The 13,567-nt window shown below is 37.5% G+C and overlaps 1 long non-coding RNA gene across 1 annotated transcript; it reads right to left on the bottom strand.

The window, feature by feature from the left end:
- Positions 1-163: 163 nt before the first annotated feature.
- On the bottom strand, positions 164-887 carry LOC127442244 (uncharacterized). The gene is made up of 3 exons (XR_007897456.1): positions 767-887; positions 397-500; positions 164-177 (listed from the first exon to the last, which is right to left on the bottom strand). It is a non-coding gene; the product is annotated as an uncharacterized LOC127442244 (long non-coding RNA).
- Between the last annotated feature and the right edge of the window lie 12,680 nt (positions 888-13,567).

Genomic DNA, 13,567 nt, shown 5'->3' with positions numbered 1-13,567 from the left:
CACTGACAATTTGTGGATAGAGAATTTAAGGCTGTATTTTGTACCCTCTATGCAATATTTACCTGGAGTCTACAGTAACAAAGCACTGTAATGATACACAGGAGTATTACTGTTGCGAGAATTCCTCCAGTTATGACAACAGTTCCAGCTGTCATCCGACCAGATCTCCATCAAACCCTGAAAAGCAGAAAGAGAGATGCTGTAGAAAGAGAGAGAGAGAGTGAGGGGGCACTCATAGGCAACTGTCTTCAGTGAAACTTAATTTCCATATGTAAAACACTACTGTTATTCCACTAAAAGCAGCACAACACAGCTGGACATTTGAAACCAAATAAAGTTCAATAACATAATAAGGACTATAGGTTTCAATACATGTGTATTGTGCTCATCACTTACATTAGAAGAGAGCAGATGGGAGGAAAGGGGCCACAGAGAGTTTGGACTGCTGCTTCTTCTGATGCATTGCTCATGGGTTGCAGACACTCGGCTGGACAACGTTTCTAGATGATGAAAAAAAAATTAATATATGACAGGGGCATTGTTAAAAGACTTCTATTTCAGCAAGAGGATAACAGCCACAGTAACCATTCCATCCACAAGGAGGCAGTATGATATAGGACAACTACCTGCATGTGCAATCATACTGTGCTGTATATACAGGCGTTCCACATGCAATGCTATTTAAATAGATACTAATGTGCAATAATTAGGGGCACAATTTTTAAACATGGCTACATATTTATGGGAATAATGCATTAAGGCTTACAGACTGAGTTGACTAGTTTAGTAGGAGAGACTTGTCCAAATTTAGTACCCGGGTTGGGACCAAAAACCTGTGCCAACAGCACCAAGACCAGGATTCCAGTAGGTAAAATACTGGTTTGAATGGAGGCAAAAGAGGGCAGAAAAATGGCAAAAAGTGACAGTAGATTTGACAGTGAATTAAAAGCATAAGTAACACTTTACAAAAAGGTTCCATTCATCAACATTAGTTAATGTATTAGGTATCATGAACAAACAATGAGCGATATGTTTTTTACAGCATTTATTAATCTTATTTACTAAAATAAAAAAATTTCATTGTTAGTTCATAGTGCATTAACTAATGTTAAATAATACTACTTTTGATTTTAAAAATGTGTATATGTTGAAACTAAAATTAACCAAGATTAGTTAATGCTGTAAAAGTAGTGTTTTTTTGTTTGTACATGTTAATGTTGTAAGCTAATGTTAACAAATGGAACCTTATTGTAAAGTGTTACCACAGCATACTGTATGTTTAAAAGAGCTATATGGACACTCCCAGACTCTATTGTTCAGAGACTGGTTAGAATGACATCATCTACACCACAGAACAACATAAATGTAATAAAACATGTAATAAAACAAACTGGAACATGTCCGTTAAATTATCATATATAGTATTTGTAAGACAAAATATTTGTGATTTTCAGTTTTGTTGAAGATAATAATTTTTTTTTATTTTTTTTTTTAATCAGTAACTGAAAGTAGCATAATATATTCAATCAACATTATATTTTTTCGGCCTGAAAAAATAAAGAAATGTCAATGTCTCAATTCAGAACACAGACTCGAAGCCCAGCAGCGTCTCAGCATGTAGTTCAAACATCAGAAATTTTCTCCCACTAGTCACACATCCTCTTCCTGTCCATTTTCTCCGAGTAAAAGCACTAAATTATAAACAGTCATAGTGGAATGCTAATGCTGTTAAAAGCAATGTGCCATCTATTCTCCCTGGAATGTGTCCAAGCAGTGTGATCCTGTCCTCTTCACTCCTTGCCAGCTCTTAAACTCTGAGAGGGTACTGATCTGGGACCTGCTGTGGGCTGGGTTGTGGTGGGCTGTTGGAGGTCAACCCCTTCCATCGTGGCAACAGTGACAGCAATGGGCCTCTGATAAGAGAATACTGAAGATACAGCTGATGGTCTTGACAAAGAGGTCTCTGTAAGTACACTGAGCATGCTTAGAATGATAAGGGTGATGGAGAGTGATTGTTGTTATCCCTTTGTGCTGAATTGTGGTGATAAAAAATGTTGAAGGGGAGAATATTTGTTACTGATGTGCTGTTTTAGTTACAATGAGGAAGAGAGATAGTGTGGACATATGGGAAAATATGAAACTGCCCCTGTCCAGCTATTTTCTATGCAAGAGATTATGCAAGAAATTATTGTGACAAAAAGCAGAATTGAGACAATAATTAAAAATGGGTTCTGCATATTGGTTATAAGATATATATCGGTTTTACAGTTTAATCGGTGCCGGTAGTTATTTTTTGGAACTATTGGTTATCTGCAAAAATGAATGCTGATAGTTGTTTTTTTTTAAATTCCTCTGTGTTCCTCTGTGTCCGGCGCTGAAGGAGTCTACAGTAAGAACAAGTTGGTTCTACAGTATAACAGTGGCCTCTAGAGGGGAAATAAAACAATCACTGACTGACAATATTCATCAATATTTTTATCCTCACATCAGTGCAAATTTGGATATTTTGATTAGATGAATCAAGTGTACTAAATTGAAGCGAGGGCATGAAAAGAAAAATGCGAATATATGGAAACGTGCCCTGTCAGCACATACATTGTCAGCACATACATCTTCAATATATATATATATATACGTATATATATTTACACCAATCAGCCACAATATTAAAACCACCTGCCTAATATTGTGTAAGTCCCCCTTGTGCCACCAAAACCACCAACCAGCATCTCTAAATAACATTCTGAGATGCTATTTTTCTCACCACAATTGTTCATAGCGGTTATCTGAGTTACCATAGACTTTTGTTAAAGGTGTTTCCATCCACAGAACTGCCGCTCACTGGATATTTTTTGTTTTTGGCACCATTCGGAGTAAATTCTAGAGACTGTTATGTGTGAAAATCCCAGGAGATCAGCAGTTCCAGAAATACTCAAACCAACCCATCTGGCACCAACAATCATCTATGTGATTATCTAATCAGCCAATCATGTGGCAGCAGTGTAGTGCATAAAATCATGCAGATGCAGGTCATGAGCTTCAGTTAATGTTCACATCAACCATGAGAATGGGGAAAAATGTGATCTCAGTGATTTGGAGCATGGCATGATTGTTGGTGCCAGACGGGTTGGTTTATGTATTTCTGTAACTGCTGATCTCCTGGGATTTTCACGCACAACAGTAAAATTCTGTTTACTGTTCCATGTATTAGTTTAATTCAGTTTCATCATCACAATGGTGTCTAATCAAGTGAATTCATAAAACTTTAATCACATGAAAAAAGATCAATTACTTTCCAACACACCATTGCATTTTGTAATCAAATGAAATGCTTCAGTAACGATTCTCAAAGCATAATCCAAAACACAACATTTGTCTTATTTTTGTCAAATGAAGTGCTGCACAATAGACCATCACAGTATAAATGAATATAGCACTCTTACTTGTGAGATATTGCTTAAATATAAGTATTATTATTATTACAGTTAATATCACATTATACTAAACAGTAGTAATATATTTCTGTTGCGATTTCTTTAATTTAATTTGTCAAACTTGTATTTGAATCGAGCTTTTATTTTGACGTGAAGCTTTCAAGTTTTTTGACGGTAGTATCACGCCGCCAGATAAGACGTTGGTTATATGGCCCAGTGCGAATATTAATCCTTTAAGCTCTGAAGGTGTTTTAAAAATTTCCTGTTTCAATGGCATACCCAAAATGAAAGGCTTAGAATTTGACAAAAAAACAAATAACAAGGAAGGTCAAGTGTTTGGTGTTATTGTAAAGAAAACTTCAAATTTTTTAATGCTATAGATTATGATACATTCAGAGACACTCAGTCTAAGAACCTGATGAAAAATCTCAAATATTTTTTTTCTTGTTTTTCTTATTTGACTATATATATCTGTGTAAATAAGCTTGCTCCGAAAAAAACTGCTTTTGTTTTTGTTACCAATCATGTCAACTGTATCTGAGAAAAATTTTGTTGATACGACAAAGCAATCAAGAGTTAGCGTTACAAAAATAATTTATCATAGTGTCCAAAAACTTCTCCAAACAAATAAAACATAATAATTGTACATAAAAACTAATTACACATGCAAACACAACAATGACTAGAGGTATGCATAGCATGCAGACATGATTTTAGTAATGAGATTTCACAGAATGAGTGCCTTTTGACTCAATGAGTCTGCATCATCTCCTGGTGGCCATATGTAACATTGTTTGAAAGTTTGAAAGATAATCACCTCTTCTAAATAATGGTAAGTTATAATTTTGAGTTCAATTTATTTTTCGTGAAGTTATAAGTGAAAACGCAGCATATAAGCAACACCAACGTAATTGTCAAAGAAATATACTTAGCTATTACTCTCTATATTTTCGTCTGTGAGAAAAACAAATAGGCTGGTTCTATTCTAATTTTTGAGAGCTTTCCAACAACATGACACAATGACACATGGCTGTTTGATCAGTTTGATGTTTTTGCTGATTGCAATAATATGTACAGTGCACATTAAATAAAAAATAATAATAATTATTTTACGAAAACGGAACACTTCTGATTTGTCTGCAAATTTCAAAGCATTTTTTCAGTTTTGGTCATAATGCCTGCATGCATTGGAAAGTAGAGCTTCTAAGCTTTCAAACCATACCTATTTTTTGTTGGTAAAGACTGTAGTTGATATTTTGACGATAATTGTTTTTCTCGCAGGCCCATCTCGCGTCTGAGCTTAAAGAGTTAAAGTGCAAAATTATATGATTTTATTTATATAAATACATTTATAGTCTGCAGGTAATGTGCACTTTACAGTGAATGTGTGCTCTCTTCTTTCATCTACCGCACAGCACGAGATGCTCATAAAACGTGGATTATGAGCGGCTTTACACACTCACTTTGAAGAGCGCAGCACATGCAGGCCGTATATATTTTTTTATTAAATCGCATCCTTTTGCAGTTTAATCATCACACTAGGACATATCACGATTTCAATTTGATTAACTGTCCATTCAAAAGTGAAAAAGGAGTTCAGAACACGTGCTCAAATAAGCCTGTAAGCATTTAAAAGCAGTCGTGTTTTAGTCAGCGAGTGGGAACTGAATTGAGTCGATGCTCTGTACTATCGGAACTGCAGAGACTCAGGTAAAGTTTGACATCCCTACAATAGTACCATGATTCTTTAATAATTTCTTAATGTGCATGTTGCATTGATATGCAGTCCAGCTCAAGCTTTTATTTTTGCGGAAAACTGAAGGAAGACCTTTGAGTTTAATTTGTAGTTGTATATTTGTATTTGTACATTTTAATGCAGTGAAATGCCCTCACCCACTCTTCTGTTCCTCAAACGCTGTGCTATGGGGTTACTTTAGATTTGGAGAGTAACTTTAAGCAGCCAAGCATATTTGGAATTATTAGTAAATCTAGAGCACTGTAAATATAACGCACTCAGCTTACGTTGGCACAACGAACCAAACTAGAGTATGCCTGTTAACTCTGAGCACGAGAATTTGTGTGAAACAAGAACAGAACCACTCTGAAAATACTGTATCATCGAGCATGCTTAGACTATGTGTAATGCACTACAGACAGAACAGATCCATGCTGAAACCACTGAAAACACTGTATCATGAGCCTCATGCATGTTCTTAAATACAGTATGTGTAATACACTACAGAGAACAGAGCTGTGCACATAAAGCGCAGTGAGCAGCAAGTATAGACTTTTTATATATTTAATTAAATCGCAGCCCTTGAGTTTTAATAATGACACAAGGTCATTTAGCAATTTTGATTTTATTTTGATTAATCATTCAGCCCTACACAAACTGCTTCAACACGCCAGTCTAAAGACATCTAAATATCCTATTCTATGTATCTACATTTGCCCTCCTTCTCCCTTTTCTTAGCTCAGCTCTCTTCACTCCTCACTTCCTCTCACATGCTTTGTTTTCTCAAGACCTTTCTCTTTCTCTCTCCTTGCCTCCAAAAACATGACTCCTCTCACCTCCCCATCTACCTCTCTGCTTCTTTTTAAAGAAGCCCATGATGACACTTTCCCTCAGTGCTGTATCAGTGCTCTGGTAGTGTGGTCCGTCCCCCTGCCTTCCCTCCAGCACATTTATGGACTTTATATCTAACCTCTTATCTGTCTGACTGCACTGAGCCCAGTAGCTGTGGGGGATCCACATGTTTATGGCCCATATACTACAAAAAAGTTTGCATGTGTGAAAAGTCAAATCAGATTAAACATGACAGAAAAACAAAATTAAACTTATTGAAGTACCTAGTGCAAAGAAGTCATATGAAAGTCTGCAAATAAAGGCTGTTATACACAGTAACTGCTGTTTACAAATAAACCTTTGGAGAAGTGGAGTTCAAAACCCATAAGGAGGTCCTCGGAGAGATCATAACAAACAAGAACTCACAGGAAAAAGCTGTTCTCACTTGACAAAAACTGAGAAACCAATATGCAGCTATATGATATTCTCATTAAACACTACAAACACAAATAACAAGATTGTGCTAACGATGAGCAAAGCTTGAAAACTAGAATGCAAAGACTGCTGAACAAACCAGCTTAGACTAGCATGAATGTCCATTGTGATCCAGGTTGGTTTGTGCCTAGTCTAGGCTGCAGTCAGCATGCCCATGGACCAACCACAGTCCGTTCACTGACTGTCTGATGGTGGGGGTTAGTACTATTAATTAAATGTACAGGTATTTAATCTAATTCATAGATGTACAAAAAAAATCTACATAATATCATGTGTAAAGCCACAAGTGATGCCCAGGTCAAAACTGACCCGTGAACACAAAAGATGTTTTTTTTTCTGAAATGGTTATATCTCTTAAACAGTTTATTAAAAAAACTGGAAAAAAAGTATTATGTGTATTTTGATAGTCTTTTTTTTCTCTCTCTCTCCGTTTTTCTCTCCAATTTGGAATGCCCAATTCCCAATATACTCTAGGTCCTCCTGGTGGCGTAGTGACTCGCCTCAATCCGGGTGGCGGAGGACGAATCTCAGTTGCCTCCGCGTCTGAGACCGTCAATCCACGCATCTTTTCATGTGGCTTGTTGAGAGCGTTACCGTGGAGACCTAGTACGTGTGTAGGCCCACGCTATTCTCCGCGGCATCCACGCACAACTCACCATGTGCCCCACTGATAGCGAGAACCACATTATGGTGACCACGAGGAGGTTAACCCAATGTGACTCTACCCACCCTAGCAACCGGGCCAATTAGTTGCTTAGGAAGCCTGACTGGAGTCACTCAGCATGCCCTGGAGTGTAGTCAGTGTCTTTACTTGCTTAACTACCCAGGCCCCCGCTATTTTGATAGTCTTGAAGTTTGGTTCCCGTACAAAAAACTGTGTGGTATTTCAAATTTATTATTAAAATGGCCCAAACGCAATAGGAGGGTTAATGAATAGTAACATTTATACATTTAATAATGGCCATAAAATAAAATATAACAGAAAATAAAAACAAAAACGATCTAATACCATTAAAAATCTTTTTATTTTTTATACTACACTTCACACATTTCAGTTCTCCTGCTGGGCCCAAGTGTACTTCCATAAAGATGAAATAATTACAAACTCTTCTTTGGCTGAAGTTTTGTGCTTTCACATAATATTTTGTATGGATAGTTTGTGAATAGACTTTTCTCAAGTGATTTTATACATTTCTCCAAGAGATGTCCAAACCAGTGCCCGCGGGCCAGAGTTGGCCCGTGATGACCTTTGATTTAGCCCGTGTTGACGTACAGTATATGACAAGAGTGGAAAAATAATGAGCTTTAATTTAGCAGATTGCAGAGTAATGTTTTGCTTTTTGCATAATGAACTCATAAAGGAGGGGAATCAGGGCAACTTTCATATTTTAATATAATACAGTTTGCAGGGACTGAAATTCAGTGTGGGACTGTGGGTATTAATACAATTGCAATAATTCCCGCAAGTTCCACCTTCATAATGTGGAAAGGTCTCGCACACTTTGAATCACTTTACAGTGCAGCAGCGAATTAGTAAACGACTAGATACAGATGAACAAATCAAATCAATAACCTTGTTTTTGTATCAATCTGTAATTCCAGATGCTGCGCAAATAAATCAATTTTTTCTCTCACTTTCTCTCTCGTGCAGCAGTCAGCAGCGCGTTTGAGCACTTGTTGAATTTAGTGTAAGCAAGCGCAGTGAGGAGTGCTTTTTTGCATAGTTACTGAACTTAAGATGTTATAGATGCATAATCCTTTCTAAACCTGTTAATTCGACATGCAAATGGTGTTATACCGCGTCTCCATAAGCAAGCGACGCGATAAAACTATATCATTCCTGTTTATAACCAACAAAGCTGTTAACATAGCGAGCGTGTGACAGTGAACATCTTTCATATCTTAGCGCTTCCTAATTATTCATAATGCAGCACATTTGCAAGAAAGACAGAAATAGCAAAAATGTGTTGTGTAATGTGCCAGCTGCATGGTGAAGAGAGACACTTAAACACCTGTTACATCTCTTATCTCCATCTCTCGTTCCACCCAGGGTCGGAAATTAATGGGGGCTCTGGGCAACAACAAAAAAATCCCCTGCAATCTGATATAGTTCTAAATATATCCATCGCGATCTTCATTTGAATTTTCGTTAAAATGATTTGTTCCATGCCGTCCGTTGTGCAGATGTTGCAGAGCCATTGTCAGAAGCTCGCACCATAAACACACACAGACAGGCACTCCGCTTCTCATGCTCCGCATCAGTTCACTGTCATGCTGCCGAGCTAAAATTACTAAATGCTACAATGTAGTTAATAATAAAATTAACGAAAATAATATCTGGATGTGTTAAATAGCCTTGATGTTAAATAAAACTTTATTAATGATACAATAATAATTTTACAGAACATTAACCACTTTTGGTGTGTGAATCATATCTCTGACTAATGTTCATTGTTAAATGTTTATATTTAAATTGTTTCACTAAATTGGCATGAAGGAGTTGCTATGTTTTTTTTTTTTATAAGCTCCTCATTCCATATCTGGAGAAATGCAGTCATCTACTCCTCTGTGTCAGTGCATTAGTTTTGTAGGCTGTTAATTTAATAGCCAATATATTTGGAAATATGTTAATGAGAAAAAGTTTCAGAAACAATGCACATTATGCAATGTAGAGATCATGCAATTTTGTAATTATTGAAACATATCATTTTAAAATTGAATTAATTGTTTAAAATAAATCCAGTAGTTCGCAAGTTAATGTAATCCTGTATTAAGGATAGTGTAAACATGTGTGGCTCGCTGTCCGGGGCGAAGGGCTCGAGACTTGACCCAGGCTCGAATAACCACCCAGACTGGATTAGTATTGATGGAATAGATAGGAGGAGATGGGGAGGTGGAGGGATGCCGGAAACACTCGATGCCGTGTAGAGGCAAGTGGCTGTTTATATACTCTTACTCTGGATGTGTGATTGGTCGGATTAAAAGAACTTGCTCCTCCCGAACCTTGTTAATGAATCTACATGTATTTGACATTAAAGGATGAGAGAGTAATTTTCTAAGGTTAGTGTGAAAGATTTCTACTTGTCTGGGTAAGAAGGAAGCAGGAGCTGGGTGCACATCCAACGTTCGACATTTATTAAACAAAGCAAGCACAGACATAAAACATTGACGCACATACACAGCGTCATTGTTTCTCTCTCTCCCGGTGTCTCTTTCTTGACTGCAGCTCTGGTCACAGATTTATCCCTCGCCCGCCCTCGCCATAATCACTAACAGCTGGGAGAGATAATTCGCCCAAGGTGTACATCTCAGCCTCGCTCCGTGCCATCATCGCCTGCCCCACCACAGTTAGAAAAAAATTACCTTTGTAAAGGTAACAAATGCCCTCCATATGAGCCGGCCCACAGTTGTTCTTTCTCTTCCTGTGGGAAGAGGATGAGGAAGTTTACTGTATATATATATATATATACAGTAAACTTCCTCATCCTCTTTCCATATATACAGGTGCATCTCAATAAATTAGAATGTCGTGGAAAAGTTCATTTATTTCAGTAATTCAACTCAAATTGTGAAACTCGTGTATTAAATAAATTCAATGCACACAGACTGAAGTAGTTTAAGTCTTTGGTTCTTTTAATTGTGATGATTTTGGCTCACATTTAACAAAAACCCACCAATTCACTATCTCAAAAAATTAGAATACATCATAAGACCAATAAAAAAAAACATTTTTATGGAATTGTTGGCCTTCTGGAAAGTATGTTCATTTACTGTATATGTACTCAACACTTGGTAGGGGCTCCCTTTGCTTTAATTACTGCCTCAATTCGGCGTGGCATGGAGGTGATCAGTTTGTGGCACTGCTGAGGTGGTATGGAAGCCCAGGTTTCTTTGACAGTGGCCTTCAGCTCATTTGCATTTTTTGGTCTCTTGTTTCTCATTTTCCTCTTGACAATACCCCATAGATTCTCTATGGGGTTCAGGTCTGGTGAGTTTGCTGGCCAGTCAAGCACACCAACACCATGGTCATTTAACCAACTTTTGGTGCTTTTGGCAGTGTGGGCAGGTGCCAAATCCTGCTGGAAAATGAAATCAGCATCTTTAAAAAGCTGGTCAGCAGAAGGAAGCATGAAGTGCTCCAAAATTTCTTGGTAAATGGGTGCAGTGACTTTGGTTTTCAAAAAACACAATGGACCAACACCAGCAGATGACATTGCACCCCAAATCATCACAGACTGTGGAAACTTAACACTGGACTTCAAGCAACTTGGGCTATGAGCTTCTCCAACCTTCCTCCAGACTCTAGGACCTTGGTTTCCAAATGAAATACAAAACTTGCTCTCATCTGAAAAGAGGACTTTGGACCACTGGGCAACAGTCCAGTTCTTCTTCTCCTTAGCCCAGGTAAGACGCCTCTGACGTTGTCTGTGGTTCAGGAGTGGCTTAACAAGAGGAATACGACATCTGTAGCCAAATTTCTTGACACATCTGTGTGTGGTGGCTCTTGATGCCTTGACCCCAGCCTCAGTCCATTCCTTGTGAAGTTCACCCAAATTCTTGAATCGATTTTGCTTGACAATCCTCATAAGGCTGCGGTTCTCTCGGTTGGTTGTGCATCTTTTTCTTCCACACTTTTTCCTTCCACTCAACTTTCTGTTAACATGCTTGGATACAGCACTCTGTGAACAGCCAGCTTCTTTGGCAATGAATGTTTGTGGCTTACCCTCCTTGTAAAGGGTGTCAATGATTGTCTTCTGGACAACTGTCAGATCAGCAGTCTTCCCCATGATTGTGTAGCCTAGTGAACCAAACTGAGAGACCATTTTGAAGGCTCCGGAAACCTTTGCAGGTGTTTTGAGTTGATTAGCTGATTGGCATGTCACCATATTCTAATTTTTTGAGATAGTGAATTGGTGGGTTTTTGTTAAATGTGAGCCAAAATCAACAAAATTAAAAGAACCAAAGACTTAAACTACTTCAGTCTGTGTGCATTTAATTTATTTAATACACGAGTTTCACAATTTGAGCTGAATTACTGAAATAAATGAACTTTTCCACGACATTCTAATTTATTGAGATGCACCTGTATATATATATATATATATATATATATATATATATATATATATATATATATATATATATATATACACACACACACATGCTATATATACTGTATAGTATTGTCTGACCCTTTATCAGGACAACAAAGCACAAATGGTGATGTTGGGTCCTTGCTGACCCTTGTTGTTGATTGTGGTGCAGACCAATTTATTTTTGTTTTTGAGATTGAAGTCATTGTAGATCTGCTCACATTAGGCCAAACTCTCGGTCTGTCTCAGAGACAGATCATGATTCATAACATGATGAATCAGAGTGGCTTTCAGATCATTTGAGCCTCTTCTGTGTCTTCTTTAGTCTCATCTTTCACCCTGAGGTTCTCTTCCTCTCTGCTCATCATCATTATACCATGTCCACTTTCTCTTTCCTCGACTCTTTCAATGCACACCCCTGAAAGAGTTGAGAAATCCTTCAGCATTCCTCACCACAGCTTCCTCCTATTTCCTCTTTCTCTACCCACTCTACCTCTTCTCAGTCTACACCTCTTTTATTATCCTTCTTTTTCTTCCTCACTGCTTGTTTGCTCTGAGTTTTTATAGATAGCAAATTCATGATAGTTTTGTGAATGATTTAGTAAATTGCATTTTCATTACTGTGTGCATTACTAAGGCAGCAGGTAACAATATGATGCTATTCGACAACCTGACATATACATTTGAGAAACTTTCTTTGATTTAGTTGAAAGCATTTACCTTGAAACTGAGAATTTGATTAGTGTTTTGAGAAAATTATGAAAATTATGAAAATCAAGAAAAGGTTTCAACTTGTTTAGGACTATTAATTATTGTTCAGACGGCTATGTTCATTGTTTTGAGAATATTGACCTTAGGTCAAATTTGTAAAATCAATTGAGAAAACTGTAAAGTTTGTCAGCAAAACAATTCATTCATGCCACTAAGCAAACTAAATAGGACAATACAAATGTCCTATATTCTTAATGAAAAAATACTAATAACACAAAATAATTACTAGCACTGAACCCCTGTTTGACATGTGATGACGTGTTGAACACTGTTACTGTCAAACAACTAATATCACTGAACATTCTCATTCTTCACACACATGATTCGACAGCTTTGCAACAAACAATCACAGCACCGTGGCGCTAACAGCAAACAACTTTAAAAGAGCTGAGATTGCACTCAGTATGGACAGTGCTAAGGGCCATTACTGGAACAGTATAAGCTTTCATTTACTCTAATTGCAGTTTTAGCCTTTATAACATACTTAAATCATAGAGTGTATTAAGAGAAGGAAAGAGAAGGAAAATCCCTAACAGTGGACTGGTTTGTTAAAGGATTTCTCTTAATCCCTTTTCGTTGTGCAGTATTCCCTGACACTTGACTGGTTTGTTAAAAGATTTGAAAAGATCATGTTCAGTTATTCTTTGGGAGCTGAGAGTAGAATTGGACTGAAGGCCAAAGGTTTCATAATTAATGCATTTCCCATTTCGCAGATCACTCTGGTGTTAAGAGTTTTTTTCATTTAAAAAAACTAGATTTTCTTCTTGGTCAGACTCTAGGGACCGAACAGAGAGAACAAGAAAGAAATGAGGTGGAATATTTCTTGTATATTATTGTGTTTTGTCACTCATATGCCACTCATGCCATAACAAGGTTTATCTGTCAGTCAAACAAATGGTCCACATAAGCTCAACAGTCTGATCTCACAGTGAAATTGGACAGAGTAGGTTGAATTTTCTTTAGCTAAAATCGGTCTGTGCTTACAGAAATGTGAAACACTGCCTCCAGAGTCAAAAAAGGTAAATGTTGCTGGGCGTATGTGCACGTGTGAGCTCCATTTTCCACAAGTAAGTATAGCTGAAGGTCGGAGATCTCCAAATGGGGGCGTAATCTCCAAAAGAGGGTGCCGTTACTCCAGAAGGGGTTGTGCCAATTCCAAAAGGGGGCATCACTTCCACTCACGATTAGGGTTAGGGACAGGGACAGGG

The sequence above is a fragment of the Myxocyprinus asiaticus genome, chromosome 6, assembly GCF_019703515.2.
Source record: "Myxocyprinus asiaticus isolate MX2 ecotype Aquarium Trade chromosome 6, UBuf_Myxa_2, whole genome shotgun sequence".
Taxonomy (NCBI): domain Eukaryota; kingdom Metazoa; phylum Chordata; class Actinopteri; order Cypriniformes; family Catostomidae; genus Myxocyprinus; species Myxocyprinus asiaticus.
The sequence above is the reverse complement of the archived record's forward strand: the minus strand, read 5'-3'. Positions and strand labels throughout refer to the sequence as shown.